The 18,434-nt window shown below is 27.7% G+C and overlaps 1 protein-coding gene and 1 long non-coding RNA gene across 44 annotated transcripts in view; one reads left to right on the plus strand and one right to left on the minus strand.

The window, feature by feature from the left end:
* LOC148234762 (uncharacterized) overlaps positions 1-18,434 on the minus strand; it is a 564,675-nt gene that overhangs the window by 306,668 nt on the left and 239,573 nt on the right. The window lies entirely within an intron of this gene.
* On the plus strand, positions 849-10,631 carry LOC148234771 (uncharacterized). The gene is made up of 2 exons (XR_015809830.1): positions 849-9,727; positions 9,816-10,631. It is a non-coding gene; the product is annotated as an uncharacterized LOC148234771 (long non-coding RNA).

Raw genomic sequence — 18,434 nt, forward strand, 5'->3', positions numbered from 1 at the left:
AGGCTATTCAGTATATTGTAAATCTCTCTGGTTTACTGGCTTTTGTAGTAGGCAACTAAGTATCCATAAAATCAATTTCTTCTTCGTCTAATGAATATAGTTTTGTCAACATAAAAACCGTGAATCCATTTTTGAATTAATATATTTTTAATTAATTTACTTCCTGCTGCAAAATAATTTAAAAACAATATAAATGAAATTAATTTTTTTATTTTATTCGACTTAGCTTTGGTTAAAAAAAATCGGTCTAGTGAGAATTAATTATGTAAATATATGCTCTTAATAGTAAATATTTAGGATAAAAGATGGGCGTAGATAAACTAAACCCTAACATCGCAGTACAAAAAAAGTTTCGTCCCTGTCTCCCGCTTTTAACCGATAAGTATCGCGAAGCCAAAACTCCCGTCCCTTGTATCCGTGATTTTATTAACGCCTCGCTGTATGCAGATGATTCTCTATCTTGACACTAAACTTTAGATCTAAATATTCTAACGCTAAAGATTTTGAAACAGGTAAAAATTAAATATACTTTCTTCTACTTTAAAATAACATTAATTTATTCTAGCAGCAGCAGTGATTATTTTGCAATAACATCAACTATCACTCTTCAGGCCATAAATTATGTCTGATAGGTGTGCTAGTTTATACTTAAAAATATGACAGCAGTAGGTATAAAAAATGTTTCTGCTCACAATGAAGTAGTTTTTTTAAAGATACTTGTAAAGCTGTTATTGTAATAACATTGACAAAAAATATGTTCTCTGCTGCTGTCATCAATAAGTGCATTTTTAGTTAACATATCATTTATTTTTATTGGTAATAATCTGTCTTTTTTTATGTTTTCAGTTGAATTCACTACTTCTAAAAAAGGAGGAGTTCTGCTTAAAATTAACAACTTTACATATTCTAAACACAAAAAGAACAACCAAAAACAATATTGGAATTGTTCATCGCACAATAACCGTGGATGTAGGGCGATAGTGCACACTGTGTATGATACTATTGTCTATTTACAAAATGTTCACAATCACTAAGAGATTATTATAAATATCTTTAAAAGTTTGTAAAGAAAAGGTTATTATATTACCATTTCTATTATTACAAATGTGTTTTGAATCGATCTTAATCAATAAGTATTTCACGATAGTTTTTTTTTACATTAAGTCATCAAAATTGTATTTTATGTCATATCTAATTTATTTTTTAGCCGAATTCATTACTTCACGAAGAGGAAAAACTCTGCTGAAAGTCGGCAACTACACGTATTGTAAACACTCAAAATTTCGTTGTAAACAACATTGGAAATGTTCAACGCACAATAACTGTGGCTGTAAAGCAATAATTCACACGGTTGATGATGTCATTGTTTATTTTTATCCTTCTCACAATCACTGGTAACAATTTTTGGGATATTAAAAACGATAAAGGATCTTCTACGAAAGAGGTTTGTCATAAATGACGGAATATGAATTTTGTGATATTTTTGTGATATTCAATATCAATCAGTGGTGGTGCATGGGAGCTGAAACGTAAAACTTATAAATAAATTAATAATGTAACACATAGTACAGGTTTATTTAACACTCACAATACAAAATGTTATGCTGGTAACTAAATACTACAGTAAAAATTAAATTGTATGAAAATAAAATACTAAAGTTATAAAATCAATTGTAAATATCAATGAAGTATGTTTATTTATTAAATTATTTTATAATAATTTAATTGAAGATGAATTTAATGTAGATACTGTACAGATGTTTTCAATAAATACATCTGAAAGCATATCATTTACTAATAATTACATTTAAACAGTATGTTTAATAACATATGATATAATTGGGTTTAAAGTACCACCATACAGTATTTATAAGCTGCATAATTAATATTTATATTATATTTTTTGTAACAGTGGTATAAATCAATGACTTATCTTTCGTGCGTCGGAGGGCTTAAAAGCCATTTTTTTTACAAACTTCTCTGTAATTTAAACGCATTATCAGGGTAATAAACGTGTACTTTTATGTTTTTTTTCTGGCAAACCAGCATTTTCTTCTGACAATTTGATATGATGTATCATTTTCATAGATTTTTATAATTTAATAGAAAATAAAAACGAGGTATATTGTGCTTGGTAACATATATTGTTTATAAGCTGTAATAATATTTATATATTAAAATATATGTCACTGATTTTAGTCTGAAGTCTTACTACTTATTTGTATATGTTGTGATTGTGTATACACCGTTGTAACGCATTGGGCTAAAGCATGTCATGTTACTACAGAACATTTAAAAATTATGTATTGCATAGATCCGCTTAGAGAATTATGTCATCATAGTAAAATTAGTCGTTTTAGTGGAGATATGCGTGATTAGTGATACATTCTTAGAACAACTATGTGAATAAAAACATTTATTTTATGTTCAAGTTTGGTTTTGTACATTTGTTTTATTATTTAAACACGTATTTTTATACAAAGAAGCGATGCTAAATCTATTAAAGCATTTTATAAATATTTTTTTTTGTATCTTTAGCAATAAAAATGTCATCATTCGTTCTCATTATTATTTTTTTTACCTGCATATATTATTTGTCAGACCATCATGTCATATGAATGGAAAACAAACAATCATATTCAACTTTAATTATTTCTATTTTTCTTGATGATTTTGCGTATTAAATACTGATAAAACATCGTATTTTATGTGATTAATTTATTTATTATGATTTTTACAGCTGAATTCATTGTATCACAAAGAGGAAACACTCAGCTGAAAATCGGTAAATACAGATATTGTAAACACAGAAAAGTTCCTCCTAAACAATACTGGAATTGCTCGACGCACAATTACCGTGGATGTAGAGCTATAGTACACACGATTGATAACACTATCGTGTATATGCGAAATGTTCATAATCACTGAAAATGTACAATATAAATATTTTTATATTTAAATATAATGTTTGAAATGGCGATTTTATATATTTTAAAATATGTGTGTATATTAAATTTAATACCTTAACTACTATTTCCAACCATGCATCACTTTACTTAATCAACATTTAAAATCAACAAAAAAATTTTTTAATCCTATTTACACTATGTGTAAACGTGAATAATTTACAAAATTACGTTAATCGTATATATACTACATATAATTTATAAACATGTAGAAATGTAATTTTAAAATAAAAAGTATTGTTTCAAAAATCACATTTGATTTTTTTCTGTATCTCTAAATAAAATTCTTTGAAATTCCTCTGTAATATTAATTTTATTTTCCAGCACCATTAAAATATTTAATTTAATTAATTTAATCAACGTGTTTTAGTTGAATTCACTACTTCACAAAGGGGAAAAACTATTCTTAAAATTGACCACTACCGATTTTGTCAAAATAAAAAAATACACCATAAACAACATTGGCGTTGTTCGACGCACAAACAGCATGGATGTAAAGCAACAGTTCATACGATCGATGATGTTATCGTTTATATTCAAAAATTTCACAACCACTAAAGTTTTTAAAACTGGAAATAAATACTTAATTTTTAATTTTAGTTATCTAATCACAAATGATCTCATTTATTTAATTGACATAAAAAATTTTACACTGACTTTAAAAAAATGTAAAAATCGTCTATTGTCAATTTCTAAAATTATATTGTTAAAGTTATTCTTTATTTGAATAAAAAAATATTTATATGGCTTCAATTTAAAAACTAAAAATATATGTATAAGTAAAATATTTTTTATTCATAACCAGTTTTGTTTTTATTTAATATATGTATTAAATTTCATTCTGAAATAATAGGCACAAGGACTTGCTAAAAGCTTTATTTGTGATCTTGTTATTGATTAAGAACTTCGTTCTTAAATATATTCAAAGCACTTGATTATAAACTGGGTTTGTTCTAACATAGACAAAATGTTGATTTTATTGTCATTTTACACAGATACAGTTCAACAAAAAAAAAATGTAAGACAATTATAAATAGTCTGTTTCAAATTGACCTGACGATCGATAATTAATAGAAAAATTTTAAGTTTGAATATACTTTCTTTGTATAATTCAGACAGTTAGAATTTGACATAGAACCAACACTTCGTTTCCGCATTGGAACAATGAGAGTTCAGCCAAATTCGCATAAGAATTTCGTGAATACTCAAGGGTATACAATAAAGAACACTACATTACTGAATCGCCTCATTTAGGCAGATTTGTAATAACCATAGTTTAGTTAAACCGAAAAAAATATATATATTTTGTTTGTAACAGTTCACTTGAAATCTAATAATAATATTCCAAAATGTACGAAACACGATGTCCGACATTAATTATTATCTGTTTTATTAATCTCATCATAATTTTTACATTATCATGTCTTTTATTTAATAAATACTTCTAATTTAATGAACGTAAAAAGCTTACAAGTTAAAATTACTACATTATTAAATAATGAGTCGGGACTTTAAACACATTTTTTTTAATAATATCTGGATATTTGGTTATTAAAACTTAAGTGCAAGAAAAATATTTATGGCTATTAACATTCTTACAAATCATATAATCATATTTTAATATAGTTAATAATAAAAATGCAAATTAAACGGTAACTGACAAGAAAAAATTTGAAAATCTCTCTCTGGGTCAATACCAAAATTAAGTATTTATTACACATTAAGAAATATATGCTACATAAATTTAATAAAAATATTTCTTTTTGGTTTGCATTGGATTTAAAACGCCATTTTTGGTACATTTAGTGATAGATTCCAAATTGGAAGTGTCCATTAATCATAGTAATTACGGTATTTTTTGTATGCAAATTTTGCAGGTTACTGGTGCACACCATGGCGCAATACTTGTGTACTAGGCAGCGATAAAGTGTTATTTTTCAATCCAAAGATAATTAAAAACGAGACTTTGTTAGTAAAAAATTAAACATATGCTTTTATGTTTTAATAGAATTATCTTATCATTGTGGTAAAATCGTGTTTAGTGCTATATAAAGTAAAGTGTTGTTATCTTTGTATAGTGTTTTTTTAATTGATATATATATTGTAGTTTGATTATGTATTTTATATGATTAAAACAATTGTTATAATTTTAGCCGAATTCGTCACTGCATCAAGAACTGGGAACACTCTGTTGAAAATCTCCGGCTTCACCTATCATAAGCAAAGAAAAATTAATAGTAAACAATACTGGCGATGTTCTGTTCACAAAAAATATGGATGTAAGGCTTTGGTGCACACTATTGATGATGTAATAGTTAATTTTCTAGATATTCACAATCACGATAAAGTTCAGAAGACATAGCAAAATTAAGCGATTCGTATATGTATACACATTTCTGAGATAGTATAAAATTAAATATCCTTGTGCTAAAATGCAATCTGTTAAGCGCTTAAAAATAAACACCTAACTTGGTTATTAGCTCCTACTTCATTAAATAACCTTCCAGATAAGAATATATTTAATTGTAGAGATAGATAGAAGCTTGAGGTGGCCATTGCTAAATTTTGTAAGAAAAATTATACGAAGGCTAAAATAATAGGTTTTGGTTATTGTTGAGTACACGACAACGCCTCATCAGAGATGAGGCGTTGTCGTGGTGGAACAGACTTTTTTATTTTATATCGTTTTTCATCAATGACGGATTAAAGCTTGTCCATAAAAGCACAAACATAATAACTATTGTTACTTAATTTTATTTCTTAGAAATATTCTGCCACCAAAATTCTAAATAAACGATGTACTTATTTGCCCACTATTTCTAAAAAGAAATTGCACTATTTCAAGATTGTCATATTGCTCTTTATATAATTAGAACAGTTTTTATATTAGTTAAACAAATATTATATACTTTATATTGTAACTTATAAAATAATGAGCGATGTGCCTTAACTCATAAATGTTTTAAAATGTAGTTATTATGATTGTCTCCTTACGAGCGATTAGCACGGAATCATAAGCGTATTTATATTTATTGCACAGAAAGTTTAAAAATATCATACGTTTAAGATTATTTAAAAAATGAAAATCCGATTTTAAAATTATGTATCACATATGCTTTATATCATATCACCCAACATTTTAAATTATAAATTTAAGATAGATTAATACAATGTTTGTGCGATATGAGTGTAATGTATGTAAGTAAGTTTAAGAGCAAAGCTGAGTGACACAGCTAGTCACTTATAAACGTCTGATTATAATATAGCAACGTTAAATATATTGTATATTATTTATTAATAAAATTGTACAAAAATTATTAATATTTTTTGTTATATAACCTGTGTTTTTATAAATACGAGTAAAAAGCGTAAATATGTAAATTCTGTTCAGAAATCACAGTTAATAAGCAAAATTTAACAAAAGCATTTCTTTTGTCTGCTTGTATCGAATAAACCTGTGATAAATTATTTTTTGTGTAAATATTAAAGCCGGTTCTTAATCACAATTTATTAGTTAGAAGAAAACAAACTCAAAATATCGAACACTCGTTGTGTTGCTTTAGACCAAAAGTCAATTGAAGCACAATGTGCGTTTTAAAAATATTAATAATTTTGGGGTCTTTATTTCGATTTATATTTTTTTAAAGTATAAGATTTTTCTGTGCAGCATTATATTATATTTTTAATAATTCTGCCTTTTTTTATTGGAAAATGTTTACATTTCTATGTATTTTTAGGCCAAATTAAAATAAAACCTCTAAAAAAAATTTTAAATTGACAATGTTCACTAAAATTTATTACATCTTTTGTTTTGTATGGAGAAGCTAATACAAATCCACATTGTTTATATAATATTTAAAATCATTTTTAAACTAAGCATATTTTTTTTTGAGGTTAAAAATATATTTTTATTATATCATGTTTTTTTTTAGAACTTTATGATTTTTCTACATATTTTGATATGTGTTTTACTTTTTTTAATCGATAAAATCAACTGTGTTGTTCGTTCTCAAACGCGCCAAAATCAGGATTCCCCTATATACCAGGGGCGTATATTCAGGGTGTGCTAGGTGTGCGGCGCACACCCGCAAAACCATCTAAAATATAAATTTAGAAATTTAGAAAATTTAGGGCGTAAAGCGACATCATTTTGCATACAGTAGTATGCAAAATTATAAAATTTTAATATGCAGTGTATAGTATGCATTGGTATTTGTCATTCGCTCTGAACGTTTTCGCGCGAGCGATCGTTTTGGAACAACACATATAACGCGCCGACCTTGCGCGCGGCCGCCGACTAAAGTAAATTGTTCCGAGATTTAACGGCTGAAGTCGATCTGTCGGCTGGCAGCGCTCAGTAGTAAAATTGGTCTCGAATTTGGTGCGCGTAAATAACAGGTCACACATTTTTTATATTTTGGCGTAAAATAGTTTATTATCTTATTTACATATGATCAATATTTAATTTTCTATTCTAGATTATATTTTTTTATTTACCCCAATAATGATGAAGAATACTGTTGAAGATATTTTGAATAATCCATTTTCAAAAAGAAGTTATGAAATTAAATTGAAGATAATATTAAGGAAGAAGTAAATTCAGCAAATTTTGTCGCTATTATTCTTGACGAAACTTCAGATATAATGACGAACTCACAGCTCTCAACAGTTTTGCGTTTTGTTTATGAAGGTAAATTTTACGAGCGGTTTATTGGCTTTACAGACGTTAGCTCTGATAAAACAGCCGATGGCTTATTTTGCCACGTTGTAAATATAATTAAAGAATTTAAAATTCAAGAAAAATTAGTTGGACAGACTTATGATGGGGCGAGTGTAATGAGTGGGCATATTAATGGTTTGCAAGCCAAAGTACTCGAAGTTTATCCATTGGCCATTTTTACACACTGCTATGCTCATATGTTGAATTTAACATTACAACAAGGTCTTTCCAATATAAAAGTGTGCAAATCATTCTTTCAAACTTTAAATGGATTTTCTGCATTCTTTTCGAAATCTTCCAAGCGAATAAATGCTTTACAAGAGTTTGTAGGTAGAAGACTTCCTTCTGTTACACCTACAAGATGGAATTACACATCACGGTTAAGTAACACAGTGCAAAAATACAGAAATAAATTTACGGACTTTTTTCGAGAAGTCGTGAAAAACTAAATTATGGGACCCCGACACTGTAATAAAAGCACGAGGTTTTCTTAGCTTTTTGGAAGATTTTGAAACAAGAAAACTTCTCCACATATTTTCAAACCTTTTTGGAAAAACTGATGTGTTATACAACATTTTACAATCCAAATATTTTGACATATTATATTGCTGTAAGAAAGTTACCGAAATTTTGCAACAACTCAGACATGAACAGGAAAATAATTATGAAACATTATGGGATTCTTATGTAACGGAAGAAAATTATCCAAGACTGAGTAATGATTTGCTTGTTGAAGAAAAGCACGCGTTTAGCCGACTATTTAATACAATAGTTGATAATATATGTAAGCAAATTGAATACCGTTTTCTTCAATGTCCAAATTGGAATATTTTCACCTTCTGGAGAAAGAAAAATATGAGCAATATAAAGGAAAATTTCCAAATGAATTACTTACCAAACTGCAACAATTCTATGGAACATTATTTGATTATATAAGTTTAAAAAATGAGCTTGCTGTTCTTTATCACTTACCTGAATTTGCAGAGAAATCTGTTCATGAGCTTGTACAATTTATGAACACAAATAATCTTGAGTCAGGTTTTCAGGAAATAGATAAATTAGGCAAACTAATATAAACTCTTCCAAGCAGTACTGCTTCAGCAGAACGTTCATTTTCTGCTCTGAAACGAATTAATAATTGTTATCGAAGTACCCAAGGCCAAGAAAGGCTATGTGGCCTTAGCTTAATTTCAATAGAAAAAGGGATCCTTATGGATATTAAAAAGAAGAGCACTTTTTATGACAGCGTGATAGAAAAATTTATGATTAAAGAAAGAAGATTAGATTTTATATATAAATAATTATAATTTTATGTTTATTGGAAATTTGATATTTTTATATAATAAAATTTTAGATTAGGTTTGATGTTTATTTATTTATTTATTTATTTATATATGGGAAAAAGCTGTAAGGCAGTTTAGGCATGTCAAAACCTCGGCTAATAAAAATGAAAAAATGTACTTTTTTTTTTTTTTTTATAGCACACCCAATATTAACACCCACCGTACGCCACTGCTATATACTAACTTATATTTGTTTTCATATGACAACTCTTCTAACTGTCAAACATACGCCGCGCGCGGTTAAGTGCAGTTAAATAAACAGTGAAATAAGTTATTATCACAGTGCATTTTTTACAGTGTTAATTGAAGATGATACGAAATGAAGTACTTGCATTGGAATTATAGACAATATAAATAAAACTTTAAATTATGAGCATGCAAGTGAGTATTTAGTTTATGGATAATAAATCACTGTTATTCTAACAAAATTACTATTGACTTTCTAGCATCAAATAATAGAAGACAAACAGCAGTGATTTGCCAATTAAAGATATAAAAGTAGTAAAAATGGAAAATCCGATATTCATTTTAAACAAGAAGCGATTATCCACTATATAGGATAGTTTACAGTTAATTTTCAGAAGCAATGAAAGATCTAATAACATATACGTATGGCAAACAATTAAAATATAACGTATTACAACAACTTGTGTATCAGTTAAAGAAGAGATGCTGATCTACATGTTTAATCCTCTATGGTAACTTCCGTTAATGTTTATTTTTAGTTACCGTGTATTAGTAATAATTTGTCTATTGATTATCTTATTGTTTTTATTTATCTTTCAGAAGCATTGATAGATCAATTTGATGACATTTATGGCGACAACGTAGAATTGGAACAAAAAGGGAATCATTTCAAGTGGAAGTCACTGTCAGCAAGTATTATCTTTTTATAAAGAACATACTGCATTAGTTTGATCTGAATATCCTGAATTTGGCTGTTCTGTAAGAAAAATAATCGCAAAGAACAAAAATTGATTCAAAACCATAACGTAGATACATATTTTGCCACATCGGAACTAAAATATTGGAACATATTGATTATTTTTTTATATGGCTATTGATTATCACGGGTATACAATTACATATTTATAATCATTGTAATATATTCGTTATGTTTTCGAAGAATATTTTTCGCTTTCGGCTCAGTCACTTCCTTCTTCTTGTTCTTGGTCTTCAGTACTGACCGACCGTCGAAGAAACTGAGCGCTCAGATCTTAAATACGGCTTTGATAAAATGAATCTGGACTAGATTTCATTCTGAAGTTTTGCGAAGTCAGTTTCGGTGCTCCTCTAAAACGTATTTTTGATCTAATTCTCAAAACATCATCATTTCCTGATCTATGGAAATGCACAAAAGTCACCCTATTCATAAAAAGCGTGACAAATTGTGTATTAAGAACTGTAGACCAGTCGCAGTGTTGTCAGCTCCTGCTAAATTGTTTGAAACAATTATTCATAGATATGTCTAAATCACTTTCGGCAAGTTTTGTTGGACCAATTGCATGGGTTTCGTCCCACCCGTTCCACTGTTACTAATCTTCTATCTTTTACCAAAACGATGACAAAATTTCTCAAGTAGACGTTGTATGTACAAATTTTGAGAAGGCCTTCGACTAGGTTTGTCATGTGTTATTATTAAAAAAATTGTCGAACCTCGGTTGCTCGGATGATTTAACTCAGTTATTCTCGAGGTATTTGGGCGGTCATAGATAGTTTGTAACATATGGTGGCCGATTGTCGAAAGAATGTTTCACCCCTTCGGTGGTTCCTCAAGGGTCCGATCTGGGCCCTCTGCTCTTTATGTTATTTATTAATGACATAAATACGGCAGTTACAAATTCAATTTCTCTTCTGTAAATTGTATAAATGCATTCAATCTAATGCGGACTTCTCTCTACGGAGTGATTTAAACTCTATGGAGATGGGCTCCCGTTAACCGTCTACCCTTTAGTGTCGGAAATTTCCATACTGTGTCATTTTCTCGATCCTGTTCGCCATCAGTTTATTCCTACGATCTCGGTGAGAACGTTTTGCCTAGAGAAACTTCCACTAAAGATCTCGGAATCACTTTTGAGAGCAAGTGGAGGTACGAGACGTCTGTGATAAATCTTCCAAGATGCTTGGCTTTGTTATGAGGAACGCCTTTTACATTAACGATCCGTCAGTTATTTGCGTATGATACCTTAGTTCGTAGCATTCTATTTTTATATATTGTAACTCAAAAACTCACTCTTTGGTCTCGGAACCCGTCGACGAAACTCAAAATTTAAAGATTTCATTACAAAGATTGTTTTGTAATTGTTTATATAGTTTAATCAGTGTATAATTATAATCCTTACACATATGTATATATTTCATTTTCATAGGTAAAACGTATCTAGTCTTTTATCTTTAATCTGAATATTTATATTCAGCCAAGTTGAACAACGCACATGAAAAATTAATGAAAATTATTATCATGTTACTGTCAACCATCTTGCTTTATCATCTTGTCATATTGCCATCTTGTCGACAGTCAAATTCATATTGCCATATTGACATCTTGTCGACAGTCTTATCATATTGCCATCTTGTCGACAGTCAAAGCCTCTAATTAAAAACAAAATAATTCAATCCTTCGGGGCTCTGAAATGAAACCGTTCATACAGAGTGATACAATTTACAGAGTAACAAATTGAACATAAAGCGTTTTATTTTAAAGCTAGTGCGGTTTAGAACAATTATATATAAGATATACATGTAATTCTTCTCTGTTTTAATACATAACGAATCACAATTTAACTTGAATATTTTGCTTTTAGCCGAATTCACTCAGTCGTCAAAAGGAAAGTATCTGCTCAAAATCAACCACCACAGATATTATAAAGTCAAGCAAAGCAGTGAAAAAACATACTGGTATTGTTCGATGCGCCGGCGTGGATGCAAAGCAACAGCGCAAACGGCACACAATGTTATAATTTTTTTAAAAGCCACTCACAACCACTAACATTTTATTAACCGTTTCTACCCTTGTATTTTTATAAATAAGCTGTTGATAAAGATTTGCTAACTTAATTTTGAAATTAAATTAAGACTTGTAAACCTCGCTTTTGTTTTTATAAAATAATTAAATTTTTATTACTTTTAACTGAAGTTTTATTTTTAATTTACTGTTTTTTTTAATATCAAATTCCTTCAGCTTAAATTTTTTTAAATTTAATAATAATTTTCCCTGTCCTACGAAGAAGGACGATGGCTCACACCGCTATGAATATTTTTTAAGTTCACATGTATCACATAAGAATGTTGTACAACTATAAAAATGTTATATACAACTAAATACTGTTTTTCATTTACTTTATTTTTTTTCATAAATATTTAATAACACCTGTCGTACGAAGAACGACGACGGCAACATATTTAATACATAATATCTTATGATAAATATTGATATATGAATTAATATTATCTAATTTTCTTATTTTAGCCATGTACGTTAAATCCAAAAGAGGAAATACGCTGCTAATGGTCAACTCATACACTTACTATAAACATAGAAAAACCCATAATAAAATACATTGGTATTGTTCGACGCACGTTTCACGTGGATGCAAGGCAGCCGTACACACCAGTGAAAATGACATAATTTATTTGAAAGAGACTCACAATCACCAAAAGTTAATATACAAATAATTATCTCAGTGATAGATTTAAGTTTATAATTACAGTATTTTATAAATACGAAGGATGTTGATAAAAGTTCTAGAATTTTACCTCCAGTTTTATCATTTATTCATATTCCTTCAAAATTAATAAAACTTGAAAAGGAAATCTCCATTAATCCAATCATTTATCTCTCTTTTTACTTCGTTTTAATATAAGAAAAGTTTTTAATCTATTTTCTTAAATATGTGATAATCACTAGGCACTAAATCAGAATAACCAATTAACCTAATAAATATTTAGAACTCATTGCATGTGTATTTCTTCCTAAAACTAATGTTATTATTGTGATTGTGTCACAGTTTTGTTTATTAGTATAAAATACATTTTTTATTTATTTATTAGAATCATAATATTTACTTAAGGAAATATTGTATAATAAGATATTTGTGTAAATAAACGCTATTTGTTTATTTTTATTTTATTTAATCAATAGATTTGTAATATATATGTTTATATTGCATTTTTATTTTATGTATAATATATATTTTGTTCTTTCAGTTGCATTCTGTGTTTCTCAAAGGGGAAAAACTCTACTTAAAGTCAATGACTACACTTACTATAAAAAATATATAAATCATAATCGTGCTCATTGGTATTGTTCTATTCTTGGATGCAAAGCAATCGTACACACCATCGATGATATTGTCGTCTTTATTAACTCTATACACAATCATAAAAAATATGCCTAATATGTTACAGAAATAATCAATTGCCTAACGACCGAAATCCCGAAACTTACTGACGTCAATGATGAATTAAATAAAAATCTGTACATTTTTTATATATATTTCATAAAAATATCGTTACAGTGAAATCTCTTTGTAACGAATACTGAAATATCTGAATCTTTAATTTGTCCCCGAAACACTTTCATACAAAATGTATTCATTGTAACGAAGAGTGATCTCAGTATAACGAAATACTTTGATCCGAATTTAAGAATGATGTAACAACTTGAAACAATATTTATTCAAATTCAGACTTGGCGTGTGCCAGATGTGTTCAAGCGACATTCAAGATGCTTCGCCGACTTTCAAACTTTTTTTTAAAACATATTTCTAACAAATTTTATTGTGTTTATTACATACATTATCCTTAAAAATGGACAAAAAACAAGCTATCAATCTTATAAGAGGATATTTTGATGCTGTAGTAATGGTAATTAAAAATAAAATAAAAATATATCATCTTCCTTACATTTAATATAACGAATTTTCAGTATAACGAAATTTCCCTGTATATAGTTCTTTATCATTATTCCTTATACAAATTGTGGAAAATGGGAGTTGGTATTTGCTATTACAAATTTTTCACGCGAATCATACGTAACATAAATTACATATATTGTAGCTATTTAATAAAAGTATTTTAAGTTTTACTGTTGCTTTTATCATTAATTGTATTATTTAAATACACAGTATTATTAATGGATTTTTTTTATTCAATAGTAAATTTATAGTTCTAAATAAATCATACATATGCTAGTTTTTTAACTATTGTTATGTAATATATTATCATTTTAAGTGCACAAGTCATTTTTTAGTGAAGCAGATAAATCATTTTATTGATTTTAATGACTCAAAATAGAATTTAATCTATCTTTGACATTTGCAGATATCTAATGAATTTCCTACCACTACACAAATGTTTTTAGTGAAATAATTGCCTATTTTTTAAATAAATTCATGAGTCATGAAATTTTGTATTAATTGCTTACTAGATAAAAATTCTACCATCGTAGATTTTTATTTATTTTGTGAGGATTTCGGTCATTTAGGCATTCTAGTGTTTTGTTGTATCGAATGTTTGTAAATAAATAATATTTGTTTATTTTTAAATTATGTTTAGACAGAATGTGATTGATTTTAACATATTTTAAAATACCTAAAAAAAATATTTTTGTATCGAAAATCTAAATTATAATAAATATTGATTTATAAATATGTGTTTTGAGTATTTGATTAAAATATTAACGGTTTTATACAATCTGGTTTATTTATAGACGTAAGACGTATTAACATATCTCTTGCTTTCAGGCGAATTCATTTCTTCTCAAAGAGGTAAACCATTACTTCGAATCGGCAAATACACTTATTATAAATTTCGGGAGCAAAAAAATAAAAAAGTATATTGGTATTGCTCTACACATGTATCTCGTGGATGTAAAGCTATTGTTCACACAATTGGAAATGTTATTATTCATATAAAAGCTATACACAATCATTAAAAATGAGCAATTTGAAATATATTTTATTTTAATATTATTATAATATTAACTGAATCGAAAAAAATGTTTATATATATATATATTTCAGTGAATGCGTATTACCTACACTTTCACTAGTAATAGCTTAAATATAATTTCACTAACTTGACCAAAAATAATTCCAAATGTCACAGCTTAGTATAATAATAATTTAAATAATTTAAACTAAATCCAAATCTAACCTAATGAAAGTTTAAACTATAGTTCACTTTAAAACTTTCATTAGTAATTTACTTAAATTTGGTTTGGGTTTGTGCAGCAAACAGACGTTTTGCAACTGACTATATTTTTGCTAGTAGAAATATATCTACCAGTAAAAACGTATTTGGATGTGATTTCGCTGAAACGCCAGTTAAAATATGGCTTCACTGGTTATGCACATTCACTGTAACATATAAATATGGCAAATGGTTTATCTTTCAAATAATCTGTAATTAGATAGCGACTTTTGTTTTATTATACATTCATGCTGATGGTAACTAATATAAAAATTAGATTTGCATTCAAAACTCCACTAAAAGTCTAAAACATTTAAAACTCTTCATTGTTCATTTATTTATAACGATAAAATATTAATTTTCTATGTTAAAATAAATAAATTATTGTATTGCCAATTTAAAAATAAATATGCAAATTAAGTAGTTTTGTGCGTTTATAATTGTTATTTTTATAGTTTGACTTTAAAATACTTTTATAATTTGTATTTGTTTCTGCCCCTTATTATCTACTATTTTACTGTTTAAAAATGAACGAAATATTTTAATTCATTATTTTATTATCTATGGCAAATTTAATTTATTCATAATACATATTAATTTAAATATATTTGTATATCTACCAATGGCGAAGCCCCGGTGCTAGGCCCTCTATATGTTATGATTGTAAATTGAATCCGTTATTTGCCGTTTGGAAAAAATATGGGATTTTTGGAACAAATCTAAAGCCCATCTTCGTAGATTCGAATGGTTCACTAAAATGTATACTGGCAAATCACTTTTTTTTTTATGGGAAGCAGTTTGGCGTCACAAAAAGTTGTCAAATATATGAGAATTACACAGATATGAGAATTTCTGATGTGATAAATTTTCCTATCTGACCGATTTAAAAAGCCCTTGCGTCATGGATGTAACGTAAAAATGTAGTTGCAGTTTTTATTTTGATGGGGACCGCTCTAAAACAAACAAGGGTATAAACAAATCTGGTTTTAGTATAGAATAGATGAGTGTGCTGCTCTTTCCGCTCTGCTTGCCGTCCTAAAATCAACTGGCTGTGCTCACAGCTTTGGCTATCCCTGATTATGGTGTATTTTTTTTTAAAACATTAATGCGTTTGATAAAATAATTAGTTTTGAGCGCTAGCCATATTATTTTTTCAGAACAACTTTTGGAGAACTATGGCATTGAAATTTATTATAAAATATATTTTTAAAAATTCCCTCCTATAGCGTTGTCCCGTATAATAACACAATACAGTACAGTAATAAAATATTTATTTTTGTATAGCTATGGAAAAAATTATGATCAAGCAAATCAATGTACATGTTTTTTTAATACATAATGTATACACTTTTCAGGAGGTTTCAACCATCTTAATTTTTTATAATAAAACTATTTAATTATGTAATACATATATAGTACAAACGCTTTACATATATCCAACATTCAAATTTTAGTGCATTTAAAATAATACGTAATCTTTCCAAATTTAGCTAATTTTTTATTTCAAAATTCAAATGCAAAATCCATGTAAATATAATAATTTATTCAATAAGATTGTTCCACAGAGTGACCTGCTGAATTAAAAAACAACAATATTATAAAATTAAATGACAAAATCAAGTAATTTTATACATAAAAATTGGAAAAAAGTTTGATTTGCTGATTTCGTTAAATTTACAAAATACAGTTCAAAGAACTTTCAAATTTTGTATATATACCTAGGCCCTCCTATAACGTAGTATTCCTATAACGAAGTCCCAATATGAATAGAACCATTTTGTAAATAACAATTGAAAGTCATGTATATTATATTTACTCATCTGCATATGTATTAGTTTATGTAGCTATAATAAATTACATTTTTTTATAATTTCAGGCGAATTCATTACTTCGCAAAGGGGAAAAACTCTGCTCAGACTCGACAAGCATACTTATTACAAACATCGTACGATTAATAATAAAGTGCACTGGTACTGTTCAACACACATTTCTAGGGGGTGCAGAGCATTAGTTCATACGGTAGATGATTTCATTGTTCACGTTAAAGACGCTCATAATCACTGAAAAAAGGCAAAGCTTCAGATGCTTAAGGTTTCAAAAACCTAAAACATCACATAATATGCGGGTACATTAAATTAAAACATTAAAATTGTGATGAAAAAATGAAATATAGCGTCATTAAAACAAATGCTAACGAAGAACAGCAATTGTGAAATATTTATTTAAAAAAGATAGGAAGATCATAAAATGTGCGAGTTCTGTGACAGATCCTCCTTGACCAAATTAGCCCTAGAGATTTATTATCGTATTCAATGTAAAAAAAACTTCTCATGTCAATTTAATATTTGTTATAGTAAAAATAAAAATAATTTTATATTTATTTTTTTAATAAAAATAAATTAATTTATTAATTAAAATATATTTTTTTATTTATTCATTTAATATAATAATAAATTATTTTATACCAACATTTTTATTTTTACTTTCAGGCCAATTTATTACTTCACGTCAAGGAGGTACTCTACTCAAAATTAACAATTACACCTATTATAAAAATCGAACGTGCAATCTAAAAGTGCACTGGTACTGTTCGTCACACTATTCGCGTGGTTGTAGAGGACTTGCCCACACACACAATAACGTAATCGTACATTTAAGAGAAAACCATAATCACTAATGCCGAGGAAGTATCATTTATTTCACTTATTATATTAACATTTGTAACCTTATGCAATATTAATACCAATGATGTTTACACGTAAGAAAAAATAATAAATAAAACATATACAACAGTAACCCAACTAACAATTTATCATTAAAAAAAGGTTCACCTTATTGTACATCTATGTTGATATTAATACATTTTGCCTTTTTAACTGAATTCATATATTCTAAAAAAGGTACAACTCTACTTAAAATTAACAACTATACATATTATAAGTACCGAACTTTTAATAAAAAGGTTCATTGGAATTGTTCGACGCACGTTTCGCGAGGATGCAGAGCTATTGCTCACACTATTGGTGATGTTATAGTTTATATTAGAGCTACACACAATCATTAAAAAATGTGAATTATATCGTGTATTTATGTATATAATATTTAATAAATCCAATCCCACCCAAAAAAATTATTAAAAATTTGTGGTGAATAAGAACATATTTTTTAATTGCATAAATTATAGTTATCAATTTGATATCTTAATTATTTGTT

The sequence above is a fragment of the Plectrocnemia conspersa genome, unplaced genomic scaffold (genome assembly GCF_051122295.1).
Source record: "Plectrocnemia conspersa isolate PC_06_02 unplaced genomic scaffold, ASM5112229v1 ptg000005l, whole genome shotgun sequence".
Classification (NCBI taxonomy): Eukaryota; Metazoa; Arthropoda; class Insecta; order Trichoptera; family Polycentropodidae; genus Plectrocnemia; species Plectrocnemia conspersa.